At 43.8% G+C, this 17,744-nt stretch overlaps 2 protein-coding genes across 3 annotated transcripts in view; both read right to left on the reverse strand.

Moving 5' to 3' along the window:
• CD247 (CD247 molecule) overlaps window positions 1–17,744 on the reverse strand; it is a 114,468-nt gene that overhangs the window by 91,099 nt on the left and 5,625 nt on the right. The window lies entirely within an intron of this gene.
• Window positions 10,962–17,744, reverse strand: part of CREG1 (cellular repressor of E1A stimulated genes 1) — a 41,143-nt gene continuing 34,360 nt past the window's right edge. For both annotated transcript variants that reach the window (XM_030581121.1, XM_030581122.1), the window contains exon 5: window positions 10,962–12,942. The gene's annotated coding sequence lies outside the window, so the exon portion shown is untranslated. The remainder of the gene's footprint in view (window positions 12,943–17,744) is intronic.

Here is a 17,744-nt window from a genome sequence, read left to right on the forward strand (position 1 = left end):
TTTCATTCTCCAGGGCTCTTTTCTTAGTCAGTTGGCTAGCTGTTGTCAGCTCACAGTGTTAATAATAGTGAGCCATTCCACTGTTTTTCCTTGAGGAGCTCAAAGAATTCAATTAGCCTCATCAGCATGCCTGATGCAGCAGCTAAGCATTATTATGCCCAGTATGTAGATGGAGAAATTAGCTTGCCAGAATTTTTAAAGGGACAGAAGAAACAGCCTCAAGGGAGTGATCAGAGCACACATTTCCCTGAATATTACCCAATGAAATTGAGTTTTACCATTGACTTGAGCAGCAACGGGCCAATAAAAGGAGCAGAATTATTTAGGCTGGTACAAAGGAGGTAACTAAGAATTATGAGATGAAATTAAGAAAGGGGAATTTAGTTTGAATACCAAAAAAACCTTCATAACAGAGAGATCGGTTAAGTTATGGCACAGTCTCCACCGGGAAGTGGTGAGGAACTCCATTGCTTGGAATATTGAAAACAAAACTGGACAAAATTCTCATCAATGCAACGTTGTCAAATCTTGCAACTTTATAGCGAGTCAAGTCCACAGTGGAGACAGCAGACCTTCTCTGAGGGGTTAAGAGAAGCTTTTAGCTATCTTGAGTATATGTCTAGCACCATGTGTATTGGGGAAATTACCCATTACTGGCAGAGGGAGATGGGTTTAACCATGGTTTCTGGAAATGTACTGAACAGTTTGGTATACTGCACACTTCCATTTCAACTGTGCTCAGCATTGTTAAGCTGCACCTTTTTCTGATACTTGTTGCTTATTGGTAAATTTCCTAGAGTACACAACACATACATTCACCAGATGCTGTGTCAATATGGCAATCTTTCTCTCTGGCCATAGGCAGACCTAGCACAAGCTTCTCTGATACAGGGGGCTAATCCATCCCCAAGGCAGCCTGTTTTCATTCTTGCTGGGTGTGCTTGCTTGAGGTATAAAGAAGCAGCAGGGTTTGGAGTTTAAACAGGAAATAAATGAAAACTAAAAATGAACCTGCACCACAGTCAAGCTGGGGATAAAAATAATGACACACTGCCCTCTGGCTCACGCACTGCTACCACAGAGACCCTACCTGTAATCATCAATACAGACTGCTGGGATTAAGGGCAGATCTGTTATCAGCAGGTCTGATTCTCCTGATCCTACCTGCTATAGTTAGTACTTTCAGACAAACTTGATGCCTCTGTCACCTGTTGGAGGATCTGGAAGACGTTGGAGAAAGGCCAGGCTCTACAGACATTGTCTATTTTCAGCAATAAATGGTAGTGTTGTAGTCCCCAGAAACTAATTCAACACCAAGCTCTTACAATCATTTTTGGAGATGCTCACACAAAGATAATGGATACCAAATAGACAGTAGTAGTTCTATATGGTGAGCGGGATGTAGCCCACCACTGGACCTGCCATTCATGCACAAGACACTGCAAAGAAAAGAGAAGTCTGCATATCACTCTTTATGGTATGCAAGCTACTGACTTACATTGACAAAATGTAGTCTAGAGCAGCATTTCTCAAATGCAGCCACCAGGGACTTTTCTTCTGGCTACAGCCTCCTGGGCTGGGGAAGTGAGGGGGCAAAGTAACAGCCCCTCCCACTCCCTGTTGTTCCTGGATGCCCTGCCTTGGTGTTGGTTGCTGGGGCTGCCAGCAGGGATTGGGCCTTACCCTCCTTTGGAGACACCTGGGGCACAATACTGGAGGAGCAGGCACCCAGTGAGTTCCCCACTTTCCCGGGGGGGGGTGGGGCTCAGGCTTTGGGGTTCAGCCTTGGGGTAGCAGGGTGGCAGGCTCTGGCCGTGGGGCTTTGGACTCCAGTCCCGGTCTTTGGCTGCACTGCAACAAGCCCTAGGTTCTGGCAGCGGGGATTCAGGCTCTAGTCACCCGATGCCTCCCCCGGCCCCCCATCCAGGGGTTAATTTGTCCCCAGGCTTGGCAGGGCTGAGTAAGTCTGCTGTGTGTATGTTTGTTGATATCATTTTTCACAGCAGACTTACTAGCTAGCAATAAATAAATTACAATGATTTGGACATGTGTATGTGCATATTTATTTGTTTTTCCTAAAGCTAATTACCAGTAAGTGTTTTAGGAAAAAGTATGAGAGCGGCCACCAGTCAGAGTTGGTGGCTGTACTCTGAGGCCACCAAAAAATTTGTCCTGAGAACCTCCAGTCCAGAGGCAGTCAGTCCGATATTGCTCCACTGCATTTTAGTGCATTGGAACTTATAGTGAAGCTTCACTCTGCTGTAATTGCCTCTGTGTACTAATCCCCTTGAAATGCAATAATGATTGCACAACAAGTATTAATGGTTGCATTCCAAGGGGATTAGCCCCTCCCCCTCTGCATATTTGCCAATACCCTGTATGGAGAAGTATAAGGAAGAATTCCTGGCTCCTGCTCTTGCTTCAGATGCTCCCAACAGACAGTGAAGAGGAGTTTGTCTTACTACAGCTGCTTCCCTCTGGGAGTCAAAATATTGCTTTCCTAAGGCCTCCCACTCAGCTTCCAGTATCCCTTGCAGCTGCAGAGTGTAAACAGAAGCCCTGCCACATCTAAAGTGACAGGCTACTGTAGAATAGAAGAAAACAGACACCTGTGTAACACAAGAGATAAACATGTCCTATGGGAAATAAACAGGCATCTGTGTATTATACCAGAAAACTCCCATTCGCTGCTTAGTTTCTTGTGACTTGCAGTCATCTGTTCCTCTTTGTTTTTAAATGTTCAGCCTGATTAACGTGTTAGAAATATATCTAAACATTAGAAGAACTTTAATGTGGGGCACCTATGAACATGCACCAGTTCTCAGCCTGTTGAACAAGCAGGATAGTGTCACTTTCCAGATGCCTGACATTGAAAAGCAGCAGCTGGTTCTTACACCAGAAACAACCTGTTCAGACCACAATTCTCTGGAGACCCTAACTGATTATGAGAGAATATAAGAAGTAGGCAAATCGCATTAACCTACAGAAAGGGAAATAAGCAATCCACTGGTTATTAATAATTTGACCTGTTAATTCCATGTTGATTTCTGATAAAGCCTATTTTGCTGTCACAAGTTTCACGGGTTTACAGTACCTTGGACTGTATATAGGAAACCTCCAGAACTTCTTTTTAAAGCACACACTCCCGAAGTGTTGATTTCAAGTATGAACCAACTTCAGTACTTTATTGTCACGTTTATACAAACCTCACTATTATGTATTAGTTTGACTTATTGTATAAAGGCATGGTGAACACCTTGAAACTACTGTGACCCCTGAAGCATTTCTATATTTCAGGTTCTCTTCCTTGTTTCTCTCACCTTTTCTTTTAGGAGCTTTTCCACATATTTAGTTGTGGGGGCAAAACATTAAAATGGGTTTGGTTTTTTTAAAAACATTTTTTAAAAAAATCAAAGCCCCAATCAGTAGTTGATTATGTAACTTGGTCTTGACTAAATGCCAAGAGGCATACTAAAATTGCCGCTGAAGTTTTAATACAATCATCTATATCTGGTCTAAACGAAGGCTGCATTTTTGGCCTACAAGTAGTTACACGGTAGCCTTGGATGAAGTGATCTTTAATAGGGTCCATGGGCAAAGACCTACACTCATACACTCCTCTATTGGGCTTTGTCAGCTTACTATGTTTTTGTGGTAGAGTAGTCAGAACAGGTCCTATTAGTTTGATTTTTAAAAAAATCTTTCCGTTAAAGACGTTGAGCTGCTTTACAAGCATTATTCTCACAAGAGGTCTGTGAGGCAGGTATTACCTACATTTTACAGACATAACATGTGATGGACAGAGAGGGTAAGGTCACAAAGCAAGTCAGTGGCAGAACCACAAATGGAATCAAGGAGTCCTCATGTAGCGTTTCTCAAATGCGGCCACTGTAGCCGCATGTGGCCAACAGGGACTTTTCTGGGGCAATAGCCTCCTGGGCTGGGGTAGGAGGGGCAAAGTAGCAGCCCCTTCCCCTCCCTGTTGCTCCTGGATGTCATGCCTTGGTGTTGGTTGCTGGGGCTGCCAGCAAGGGTTGGGCCCTGCCCCCCTTTGGAGACATCTGGGGCACGACCCTGGAGGAGCAGGCACCCAATGAGTTCCCCACATTCTCAGAGGGTGGTAGGGCTCAGGTTTTGGGGTTCAACATTGGGGTCAGTACCAGGTTTACCCTGGTGCCAGTGGGTCCATGGCTGTGGGCCCATACTCAGAAGGGGCCACGGTGTCCAGACTGTGGCCCTACTTCTCCAACCCGCTCTACCTGGGTTCTGCCCGTCCGAGGCCCCACCCAGCGCTCACTCCTCCTCACCTCCCTCTCTCCCGCCTAAACCTGGGGCATGAATGGTGAGCTGGGCCCCTCCAGGCATGTGGGTCCTGAGGGAGCCTGCCCGGGGCAGGCCACGCTCCCACTCTGTCCTGGCTAGTTGTGCCGCTTCCAAGGGGCCAGAGGGATCCCTGACCAGCCCCAGCAGTGCTGCAGGCTCAGCCCATGCCTGGACATAGTCACTTCCAGCAGGCCGGTGGTTGGGGGGCAGGAAGGTTGTGGGGGAGTGGGTCTCTGGAGGGTCTGTGGGGGGGGGCACTGGGCAATGGGGGTTCTGTGAGGAGTACTCCTGGGGGAATGAAAACAGATCCCCTGCAGATGTCTTTGCTTCCTTTTCAAAAGTGACCGAGAAGCAAAGGGAGGAAGGTTGCAGCTGAGAATGCCCACGGGCTTAGTTTGGGGGACAATGCCCCCAAAACAGAGGTGAGGCATAGCGGCACATGGAGTCACATGCCACTGCCTCCCCCTCTTTCTGCAAACACAGAGCTTCCCCCGGCTGAAGAAAGAGGGTGCTGCTCAGAAGATGCCACTTTCTGGGTCCCAGTGCTGGTTGAGCTCCCCTTCTGTGTGCTGGGAGCTATCCTGTTTTCTGTACAACAGTGAGTGCCTATGGTGGGGTTGGATAGGGTAGGGCAGGGCAGAGCCAGGCTGGGGGAAAGAGGCAGTGGGGAAGGAAGGGGATGGAGGAGATGGAGCAGTGGGGAAGGGGCATGGGGTGGGGAAGAGAAGGGGATGGGGGAAGAGGGAGCAGGGGAGGAAGCTGGAGCCCAACATGTGGCATCCCCTAGGCAGAAGCTGGGGCTCCCCTATTAAGCAAGCCCATCAAACTCTCACCCTGACAAGCCCCACCTCCCCTGCATCTGTACCACCCTGATGAGCCCCTCACAGAGCCCCAACAACATGCACCTGGACCCCCACCCAAATGAACCCCACTTCCCCTGCGCCTAGACCCCCCTGCTGAGCCCCAAACACCTTCACCTGGATCCCCTGCAGAGTCCCATTGCCCCTGCAACTCCTCAATGAGTTTCTGCGCATCCATATCCCACCTACTGAGCTGCCTGCACCCAGATTGCCCCCCAGAGAACTCTCTTACCCCTCATCTGGATCCCCCCACAATAAGTCTCTCTGCACTTGGATCCTGCTGCCAGACTGAGCCTGCTCACCCACACCTGGTATGCCTGGCACAGGGGGGGCAGAGCCCCAGGGTGTTTCTGGGGCAGGCCTGGCCTTTGCACTGTAGTGTCAGGTCAGGTGCAGCCTCCCTGCTGAGTCCCTGTCCCAGAGTGGGGTGGAGGGAGGCTGCAGGGTAATCTCCCACCTCCATGCAATCAGTGGCCTGTGCTCCCCACTGCCATGTTGGAGCCTCCACAGTTATTGACAAATAAAATTTGCAGGTTTTTTAAATATTGTGAACAGATTTTTTAATTTTTTGGTGCAGAATCCCCTCAGGAATAAGGGGTACTGTGCAGCTGTGATGGTGGGACTACAAGGAAAGTGGTGGGCATTTGGGAGGTGTATGGGCAAGTGGTGTGGTGTGCAGGGTGCTGTGCAGTTGTGGTGGGAGGCCAGCAGGGGAGGTCTCTGGGAGGGGTGGAAGCTGGGCATAGAGATCTGTGGTGGAGGTCTCTGGGCGAGGGGGCACTGTGGTGCGGGCCCGCCCTCAAGGGGAAGGGGCATGCTGGCAGCACAGGGGTGGGCTGGCCACTGTGCATCTGGCAGCTGCAGGTTTGTAAACAGTGCCCTCCTGCTGGGCTGTACAGAGCGGGGCTGCTCCCATCTCATTGCCCCCAGCCCACCCTTCACTGTGGAGACTGACCATCCCACTCACCCCCATACACCTTGCTGCAAATATGTTTGGTGCCGGGCTCATAAAAAGTTAATCCAGCCCTGCCTGGCATAGCAGGCTCTGGCCATGGAGCTTTGGGCTCCAGCTACAGAGCAACAGGACCCAGAGGGCAGGGCTTCAGGCTCTTACCCCCCAATGCCTCTCCTGGCCCCTCATCCTTACACGGAGTAAGTCTGCTGTGAAAAGTGAGACTTGTATGTTTGTTATCATCACTTTTCAGAGCAGACTTATTAGCTAGCAATAAATAAATTACAATGATTTGGACATGTGTATGTGCATATTTAAAGCTAATTTAAAGCTAAGTAGTGCTTTAGGAAAAAGTGTGAGAATGGCCATCAGCAAGAGTTGGTGGCCGCCCTCTGAAACCACCAAACCATTTGTCTTAACATCTAGTTCCTATCTACCCACCAGGCAACATTTTTGAGGGGCAACCTCCTCTCACTCAGCAGTAACCCCTGCATCTGCCTATGAAGCTTCAGTGCGAAGTTCCAGAGTGTCTCATCCATTCTACTTAAACTGGAAAGATTACATGCCCAAGGCTGGTAATGAGAGTTAGAATCTAGTGGGTAACGGGGAGAATGACTGGGGCTCTCTAGATGTAGGGTTAGCAACAGGGAGAAATTTTAAAACAAACATTTTCAAATCCATTACTTTTATTGGTTTGCATGTTAACCATCATCATAGCAACAAGGTCCTTTTGGTTAAAAATTAAATAAACCAGCCTCAAAGGACAGCAAATTAGCACTTCTCTGATCTCTCACTACCTGCAAGCCTTCATCCCAATCGGAGCACAAACCCAAGTGACACCAACTACCCATTACACTGACCTGAAGCAAGAGAAGAAAGTTCTTGTTTTGGAGAAGACTTTGGACCAACTCCAAGAGTTTAACCTTAGAGATTGATTAACTGAGCTTCTCAGCCATGATGGAACATAAAACAAGTCGTAGTCTAGTCTAACAAGGTCTCAGACCATTCAGCACTTGAAATATTACTCTCTCCTTGAATGCTGTTTCTCTGTGTAAGAGCCTGCACAGTTAAAGCTTGGGACCATAGGAGTTCTGGGCTGCTGACACCTCCACATCACCACCGGAGGCATTGGCTAGGTTCCCACAGGAGGACCATGTGAGGCTGGGCCCAGCAGGAAATACGGCCCAGCAGGACCTGAGTGGCAGCTCCTTGCAGCCCCTGATTGTCTGGGACTGGTACTTAAACCAGAAGTCATGCCAGAGAATTGTCTGAGTAAAAATACATACTGCCTGCCTGGTTTCAGAGCGAGATCCCAGACTCTGGCTTCTGACCCTGCCTGACTCTTGGTTTATTCCCAGGCCTATCTCAGATTCTGACCTCCAGTAACCAGATGCTGCATGCCTACTGATTACTGGTTTGCCCTCTGGCCTGTCTTGGACTCTGACTCTCTGGTACCTGATTCAACCTGACTTCTGACTCCTGCTCTGATTGCCCACAAACTGCTCGTAACACTCTAGGCTACTCATTCAAATCTGGTCCAGCTATGCAGCAAACAAAAGGTTAATTATCCAATGGCTATTTGACCATTGCGAAAAGAGATTTAGGTATCTCAGTCCATTTGCTAGTGGACAAGAGTCCACATGACAAAGAACCATCAGCACAATCAGCAGAATTTGTCTCCACTCTCAGCAGAAGGGCTGAGGACTGAATGAACAAGGAAACCTGTCAACCACTGGTGGTGGCTTCTCCAAAAGAAGGTTGAGACAGGTGTGGGAAAATCTGTAGTGCCACCACCTCTGTTAGACATGTTGTGTGAATTTAAAAAACTTTCATTTTTCAGGGCTGCTAATCCAGCACCTTTCACGACAAATTAACTACAAAAACAAAAGAATTATGAGTGTTTTATTAGATGATTCTAATAGAATGCCTTCTTTTGTGGAGAAGAGCATACAGAATTTGAAGTGTTGAGAACAGAACTCTACGTATCTGAACCCCAGACCCAGCATTCTTCTTAGCTGGATTTATAACAGGTCAAAATCAATCTATTCTAGGTAATAGTTTGAAAACGGATCAACCCAAGAAACTAAAGTCTATGGCACCCTCTTGTGGTCAACAGTGATACAGCAATTTATTAGAGTTTGGATACTTCCCACTTTTGTTACTAGAAAACACCAATGTCGTAAGCTCCAATGAGTATGTTTTGCTGTGTAGAGAGTCTTTAGGGAGGGAAGCATGACTCTAAAACATGATACTATTAACTAGATGACTAAAGGAAGACTCAGCTTGGATTTATTTATTGTTTGGGGCAACAGACTGACTACTTTATGTATAGCAGTATAAGATCAAGGATACAGCATTGCCTCAAACACAGTAATTTAAACTGCAAAACACACGGTTATTCTGTTTTGACATGTTTACCCCATATTCTGCAGTTTGCTGTAGAGCACTTTGCAAACAGTTAAAACATCACATCTGTGAGCTACATAAATATGACCCCATCTTACAGATTGGGAAGCACAAGTAGAGAAGTCACACAGCAAATCAATGAGCAAAAACAAGAACTACAAGGAAATACTGTCTCTTGGTTAATTAAGGTGCCAATCCGAGACTGACCTGGACTCAATTCCTGATTCTGATATAAACATCCTGTGTGACTAAGCAAGTTGTTTAAAGTCTCCCTTTTCCTCAGAGTCCTACCTGAAAAGTGGGGATATTTTCCTGGCTCAGAATATGTTGCAAGGATAAATTCATTAGTATTTAGAATATACTCAGGTGATGTGGGGGCAGGAAACAAGGAACTAGACAGAACTCAAAAGTTTGAATCTGGTCCCTTGCTCTGTTAAGACTAACTGTTCTCAACATTTTCTGTGCTGTAACCCAAAGCTACTTTTGCTTATTGATCCAAAAAAATGACTTTAGTGATCTATTGACACTAGAACATTTATGTAAGATTTGTCATTACTACCCCTTAGCAAAGTAATGAGGAAATCAGATGTTTTACTGGATTAGCACTGATAATAGTACTACTTTCAGAAAAAAGTATCTTACACTAGCTTGGATTCCAGCCAACTGTCCTATCCTAACAGTGACCTGGTGAAAACTTTCAGCCCAAATATTCTGCGAGACCTATAGCCACACTAGCACCTTAAGCTAGGATCTCTTAAATTCAGCTGGGGGGTTCCCATCTGGTTTCTATCTTATGTTACTAAAAGGCTTCAGCCAGTCACCTGCAGGGGTCAAGAAGGCTTTTTCCATTATTCCTCTTCCCCACGTGCCCTGCTCCCAATGTACTGGGAGAGGAGGGTTGATCTCCTTCTTCTGGAGCATCAGAGACTGGGGATGGGACAGTGGATGTAGTAAGCCAGAGTTTCAAAGGTGGCACCATTCATTTTCATTTTCATTTTCACTCTCTCTCTCTCACTCACTCACTCTCATATTCATGTTCAGGGTCTAACTGACCACCATATAGGTGAGGTCAGGAAGGAATTTCCACCAAGATCAGACTGGCAGCAACCTTGGGGTTTTTTTTCCTCTTTCCTCTACAGCACATGGGTATGGATTATTTGGTAGGATTCCCTGTCACTGCAGGAGCCTTGGTCCTACCTACTCTTTGCCTCTAGCACATAATAATTTAGTGTCCTGTTACCTATAATACTTTGGTCTAATTTTGGTCATTTGGTTTAGTGTGCAGGTGCGGTTGGTGGCTCGTGAGATACAAGTCACACGATGATCTGGTGTTCCCATCTGGTCTTAAATTCTATAACTAGTCCTGAAGATCCAGGCCCCTGGAAGCTCAGAGGCCTACACTGGGCACCTTTGATAGGAAAAATGTATATGTGGCCAGATCCTTCCGGTTGTCGTATCATGCTTTCTAAAAGAAGCATTCATCCTAGTATCCTGCCCCAAGTTCTAGTGTAGGCCAAAATCCCATTATTTATCTAAAATTGCTCCATTGACTCTACTGGAAAAAAATATTAACCAATTTATCCTAAACAATTGTGTAATATTACTGGAAGGTAGTAACAAATGGTTCCACCCCAATCCACAGAACAGCAAAGGAATCTGTGCAAGGAGAAAAGACTAATATAAGGACACTGTCATGCTAGGCAGGGCAAAGGAGAGAGTATAACTGCTTACAGACCTTAATAGAGAACACTCAGGAGTATAGTCACATTTAAGGTTTAAAGAGCAAGACAGTGACCCATTTCAGTGATCAACTAAAATGACAGTAAAAAAGATCCCTTTGGTGGAAAAATGTAGTCTTAAAAAAACATTTAAGGGATCAGAACTACTGAAAACATGGAGAGGGTTAATATACAAGAGGAGGAAGATGAAGACACTTTGATCACTACTAGTAAAATACAGAGCAACAGGTTTAAGTGAAAAACAAAGTCATGAAAACAAGAAAATGTCAGCAACAAGGACCATCAGTGGAATAGTTTTAGATGTGGTAAAATATGGAAAGAGGAATGGTCAAAATCAGACTTGTTGCCTATTAGATCTAGAGTTGACCCAAAGAGTCCCTCCCTTTCCCAGTATAGTACATCTCCTCGAGGTCTTGGTTTATGTGAATGAAATCTTCTCCCCACCCCTAGATCAGATCGCTCTCTGGACCACCAAAAAGTGACAGCATTAACGTAGGAAAGGAATAAGGAAGCTGGAGACAAAGTCAGATAGATTAGGACAAGTCAGGCTTTGACAGAGCAGCTCCTCCATTTCTTCTGGCAAATAAGATACATCCATGAGCAACAGCTACATGGCAAGAACGGGGGGGAAAGTGGAAAAAAAAATTAGTAAATCCTGTGAAATAACTAAACCAAACACCATTTACCATAAAAATAGATTTTAATTGTTACAAATGCCAAGCACCAGATGTTGTTCATACAGAATAAAATACATTGACTCATAAGTCACTCTCCAGAAGCACAAGAAGAGAATCCAAGGACTTCCATTAGAATGGATGCAACAAGTCCTTCTGACAATTTAGAGTCACTTGAGAGCTCTCCAATTTTTAAAAATATATATTAATATAAAATTATTTGCTGATTCTGCATCTAGAGTCAGCATTATCTATCCAACACGAGTCATTTCCAAAATGCAAGCTTCTTCAGTTCCCAATTATCTTCCCAATTAGTTTACCAAAAGTGTTTCAAAGTTTAGTAACTTGGCTAGATTTTCCCTTTACGAAGAAGGGAAGGGAGTAGTTTACCTACAGCAGACTGATAATCTATCAAAGATAATCAAAGTGATTTACAAATCTTCCAACACTTTATATGGTAAATAGTAATACTGCCACACTATAGCGAAGAAGAGAGGTTACGCAATTTAACCATGCACACTGTTCTATTTCCATGCCTGCTACTGACTCACTAAGACATCCTGATTCTCAAGTCCCCTGCTCTAGCCACCAGACAATACTTCCTCATTAGGAGTTCAATTCAAATTAATCTGCTGAGGTGGTCCTTTCTGACACTTCTTGTGAATTTAGCACTTGGGAGATCAGATAGGACACAAATAGAGGTTTAATTCTGTAACTCAATCCCACTTGACAGAGGGACACTTAAAGAGCAAGGAGCTAAGTTTTTCATAAGCGTTTTCATTGACTAATGTGAACTAAGACCACTTCAAAGGATGAAACAGCTATATTACATTTCATAAACCTCCCCCCCCCTCACTGAAAAGTTCCTTATATGCTTTAAAAAAACCTGCCCCGCAAACTAGTTCTATTGTTGGGAGAATATAAAGTTGTTCGCCTATCAACTGATTAGATTTATAAAGCAAAAGACTTTTCTTCATGGATTCAGAAGTTATACGCTACTAGTAAATAATGGACCCCCTTTTCACAGTGCCTACACTGAATTCACAAGCCAAATGCTATGTAAGCGATGAGTGAGTGAGTGGAGGAATTCCAGAATGAAGAGTGGATTTAACAGTCATATGATGAAGTTTTCAGTAGCAGAAGAATTAGTAACTGACACGCAAGTATCAGACATTTTCACTATTCATAGCATCTTATTTCTAAAGAATTAAGGGCACACAAGCTTTGCCCAACTTTAAGGCTATGTCAGCAACTTGTCAGGAGCCTGAAAGATACATTTAGTTTTCATAAGAGACACACTACGGCAGTGATACTCAGACTGAGGCTTGGGAGCCAGGAGTGGTTCTTTAATGCATCTCCTGTGGCTCTTTTCAGCACAATATTAAAACACTATGATTTAAAATCTAAGTTATAACCAATCAGGATGCTTTTACTATGTTATTAACCAATTGTAGACTATCTGGTCAATCATTTTGCTGTGAGAATGAGAATAATTATAACAAATGGTAAATGAAACAAGAAATTCACACTACTATGGCTCTTTTGGGTAATGTTGATTGCTAATTTGGCTCCTGAACCACTGAGGTCTGAGTATCACTACATTACAATGATGAGAGCTATATAAGTACCTAAACAGGAAGTGTTTCAGACTGCAGCTGTACTCATCAATAATGTGCAATCGAGGTTCCTGGAGCCTTCAGGTTCCCAGCAATTCACTCACCATCTTGATGCAAATAGTCCATTCCATATTCTAGACGTCATCAGCCCCAGGCCACACTGCAGAACGTAGCTGGTTACAGTTTACTCTGCCCCAAAGGCTATGACCAGAACATAACTGATATTTTAAGAAGTTCTCTCTTTCTAGAGAGCCCACAAACAAAAATGATTTAATCAAGACAGAGAAATGTGTAGAGCTGAGCTAATACTCAAGTAGTTTTAGATAAACTTAACCCTCTTCTGCATGCAAACAATCCACAACAAATCATAACCTGAGTTATTAGTAAGGCTGTGAATGTCACGGGGGTCATGATTCCATGACCTCCACAGCTGCAGCGGCCAGTGCGGCTGGCCGTAGAGCCATCCGAGCAGCGGCCCCGGGGATGGCCCCAGAGGCCATTGGAGAGTAGTCCCCGGGGGACTCAGAGCAACAGGTGGCCAGAAGCAGTCAGCTCCCACTGCCAGAGTAGAGGCCAGCCTTTGGCCCCGAGTCCCCCGAGAGCAGCAGCACCCTAGGAGCAGCTAAGAATTACTCAGGGGTATTTTTAGTAAAAGTCAGGGACAGGTCACAGGCAATAAACAAAAATTCAGGGCCCTGACTTGTCCATGACTTTTGCTATAAATACCGATGACCAAACCTTAGCCTTATTTATTAGACATAGTTGTTTAAAACCATACAGATTGATATTTTAAAACTGTTCGTGCTCAGACATATTAACATCAGTAGCACAGCTAGAAATAGAAATTTGACTGGGTACCAATTTATGGTAGATGGGCAATGATGAAAGAGCTTGGCTGGGCTCCACACTGCAGAAGCAGCAGCCTGTTTCTCTGTTCTGTAGCTGACGCCATCTGGCTCTGATCCCTGCCACCACTGGGTGCACAGCACTCCACCCTCCCCAATCCCTGGGGTCTATAAAGTGTCTTTACATGATCCTGCAGGGCAGCTGTGTTCCCCCTACTTGTAGCCCCCCCACCCCTCGCCCCGTTGAGGGAAGCTGTTACTAGCCAATCCAGAAAAGCTAGAGACAGGAGGGAAGAATAGGCTTTCCATTTCCTTCTCCATTCCCTATAACAGGGGAGGGAGGGGATTCACACTGGCTCAGATTTGGGTAGGCCTGGGTGTGGCCCACCCATGGCTATGCCCTGATTAACACATTTTCCTCAACAGGAATACTCACGTGAGATTTGCAAATTCACTTGTGTGATCATTCTTGCCAGTAAAGCTCAATTACACAAATGTTTGTGAGATGTGAATACAAACATGTGGGAGTATACACAAAGCAAGCTCATTAAAAATTGAGCGCATTTGTGATTTTTTTTTTCCATATTAACTCAGCTCTAGAAGCGAATGAGAAGATACTCTCCCTTGAAACAAAGCATGGCGAAAGGCCAGGAAGTTAGTTTGTATGTCGATAATATCCAGGATTTTCCTCTACCTACAAAAGGGTAAAAATAAGAAAAGTTATTAAGTTGAATGCATAGGTATGTTTTCAGGTAAAAAAAAAAAGTTATATCAAGAAAACTTCATTCTGCAGCCTTCTGTCCCATAAAACAAAGGGCATGTAGCAGGATTTGTAGACACCCCAGTATTCTGATAAGAGAGTTTAGGCGTTGTGTATGACTCTTGAGGATTCTGCCTCAGAATAATCCAGCAACCGGTATAATGATCTATCAAACAATAAGAATCACACCGTAGCATAAGTGCATTTGAGTGTTCTCACAGTTCTTAACCATTACACCAAACAAGATATCTTTCCATCCTGCATTTAATAAAGAGACAGCACTGTCTCTCAGTGCTCCTTCCAGAGGAGCCTTCCCCCTGGAAATCATGTTTAAGTTAGAGGTACAATTACAACTGTCCATAATGATCCTTCTTAAAAAGGAAAGTGTCCCAAACTTTTGTATTTCACAACTTTTAGTAGATACACCACTGGCTAAGATTACAAGTGGGTAGAATTCCTGCTCACATAACAAGAAGTGCATACTGAAGGGTGAAAGGAAGGAAACTATTAAAGGGAAAGCTTTGTCTCTCAGGGATTGATCAACAAGAATATTCATGATATTATAACAATTTCTTTACACTAGGGACCAACATCTACCTAATAAATCACTTGGGGGGAAAGATATCAACAAGTAAAAAAAAAACAAAACCCCACACCAACACAGCTCATATCTCTGATGGGGTTGTTTAAAGACTAAGTTTGCAGTTTCCAAGTATGAGACAGACAAGTATATGACAAACTTAGGGACTTACTAAGGTGTGACATTGTAATATTCTTGTGGAGTCACAGTTTTAAGTCCACCAAAGTAGTCCAGGACCCAGATATTGGTGATGTTGAATTTGGCAAAGAACCAGTTATGATCTCGAGGCCAGCTTGCCATCTCAGGGTGTCGACTGAATAATGCTAGCTTGCAAAGACTAGCTTCTGTATCATTCACCTAACAAGTAACCAGCAACATATTACAATGATTGTAAGTATTTTAAATCAACTACAATAAGAATATTCTACTAACACGATAAAAAATAAGTTTCCCTCCCAAATTATAGTACCTCCACATCCACCCAGAGACAGGGAAGGTTCACCAGATTAAGATTTGCCCCAGAAAGCTAGATACATGTACCAACAGGAGTTCCACTGTAGCATGGGTATATCCACCATTCTAAGCATCACCTCTGGAAATTAACAAGCAGTAACTCTTATAATTAAATATATCCAATGAGAGAAATAATATCCATAGAAAAGCACTGCACCCTGAGTGATGTATGACAATTTAAAGTGAGGACAAAAATAAATCCCATGAAAGTTTGCATTTACTCAATATTATTTCTTAAAATATCAACTAATGCCAAAGACTATCTGTTGAAGAGACCAATCATTTGGTAATAGTGAGTAAAAAAATAATAGAGTGCATTAGAAGCTTTGCACATTTCATTGTATAGATACTCTGTTTCTTTCACCTGAAGAAGAGCAGCATTCTTGAGTATGTTTACTGGATATCATTGATACTTGTTTACTTACTAGTTTGATCTCTTTGGAAATTAAGAATATTTGATATTCCCATTGCTCTTCTGGCCACAATAAAATACTACTTAATCTGTAGTTGAAGTTCTTTCCGCCATAAGAGAAAAGCTAGTTTCAGACAAAGAATAGTAAGTTAATATCTTTAAGAAGAGATAATAATTTTTCTTGGGTATAAAGATTGGCCCCAGACTGAAACTGTTTGAGAAAGTCAGAGGTAAATCTTTGAGACACTGTAATGAGACTAGGTGATGGTATCCGAAGGCTTGTCTACATGTTGGGATATGGTCACTTACAGGGGTGCGTTCTAAAGCACACTAACGTATTGCACATAATTGGTCCAGGTAGACCCTGTTCGTGTGCACTACATTAAGCACACCAGCAATGTTTACATGAGCAATTAAACGTACACACATTAGTGTGCTTTAGAAAATGACACCTCTACAGAGCACATTCTACAAGAGCTGAAAGAGGTGACTGTCTTAATGATGCAGTCCCTGTTAATTCTACTTCTCAAGTGGATAACTAAATATTGATACAGAAACAACTTTTAGGAAACACAGGGTAGAGAGCAGGGATGGTAGCTTCATTATTTGGATAAACAAGTAAGTTTTCAGCAAAATCAGAAAGTGATAATAGTTCCTTTAGCTCAGGGACTCTGGCAAAAGATGTCAAATCCCTGTTGAAGAGAGCGCAACCAGCAACAGTAGCTATTTCATTTAGGCAAACTGCAGCCTGATGGTAGCGTCTTTTGTAATAGTTCTGCAGTGGTTCAGTAATTCACTGTGTATTAAATACATGTTATCATGCATATTTTGGGGGGCCCCATCTCCCTTATTCTTGTATCCTCAAAGGCTAAAGATTTCATAGCTTGACCAGATAAACAAGAAAAAGGGAACTAAAACTAAGTGTTTGAAGAGTGTAAGTACCTAAGCTGGAAAGAAACTGAACTAGGAAAAAACAAAAGGCTGGACTGCAGATAGCAAAGTTTATGAGATATTTTGCTACCCAGCCTAACACTTATATATAGATAGTTAAGGGTAATAGTGGCAGTAAGCAGTCTAAACAGCAAAAGTGACCAGTGTGGTTTTCGTTGCACATGCAGCAGTACCATATCATACGCAGGGATGCAATAGACAGTGGTGGACAACTTGTGCCCCACAGGCCACCCGTCAAGGCAATCCACTGGTGGGGCTGCAAGACAGTTTGTTTACATTGACCATCCACAGACATGGCTGCCCACAGCACCCAGAGGCCGTGGTTCGCCGTTCCGGCCAACAGGAGCTGTGGGAAGCAGCACGGGCCGCAAGGATATGGTGAACACCGCTTCTCGCAGCTCCCACTACTGGATTACTCTGACAGGCCGCAGGTTGCTCACTACTGTAGTAGACCCTTCCTACATGGCTGATGCAATGTTCCTGGTGCAGTTGTATCTTTGGGAACCTAATTAATCAAAAAGATAGTAAACTGGAGGGAGCTCAGATGAGTAATAAAATGATGCAGGACTGAAGAACGGATTTACAAAGTACGATTGAGAGCTAAATGTGGGAACAGTGAATTAAGGGATAGGGAAAATACAATGTACACATATCTGAAGGGCATAAACACCAAGTAAGGAATTATTTAGGGTATTGCTAAGAGGGAATAATTATCAGTATGAGATGATTCTCAAGGGAAAATTTAGGCTGAATGACAAAGAGAGTCTAGTGTCCCACAGAAGGCTGCTAAACTAACTTAGACTGAAAAAAAGCACTTGTAAATGGCAGGAAACAATACAGTACTGCACTGGCTAGATCAACAGATGATGCAATAATTTTTCCATCTTTAAACGCCTACAATTTTATGCCTCATACTAGCTATTAACCAAGCAAAGTGGTAGAAGCCTGGTCACTTAAAACTGGACTGAGCACTTAAAATAGTATCAAGTTATTTTGCACTGACAGAAGATTGGCTTAGATTTGTTAGTTCTTAAAAAATAAACCCCACAGAAATTAGAGATTTCCCTCACTGTAGTAGCTCTACAGAATTCTCTCTAGAGACTCTCAATGATA

This window comes from Gopherus evgoodei, chromosome 1 (assembly GCF_007399415.2).
Source record: "Gopherus evgoodei ecotype Sinaloan lineage chromosome 1, rGopEvg1_v1.p, whole genome shotgun sequence".
NCBI classification, from domain to species: domain Eukaryota; kingdom Metazoa; phylum Chordata; order Testudines; family Testudinidae; genus Gopherus; species Gopherus evgoodei.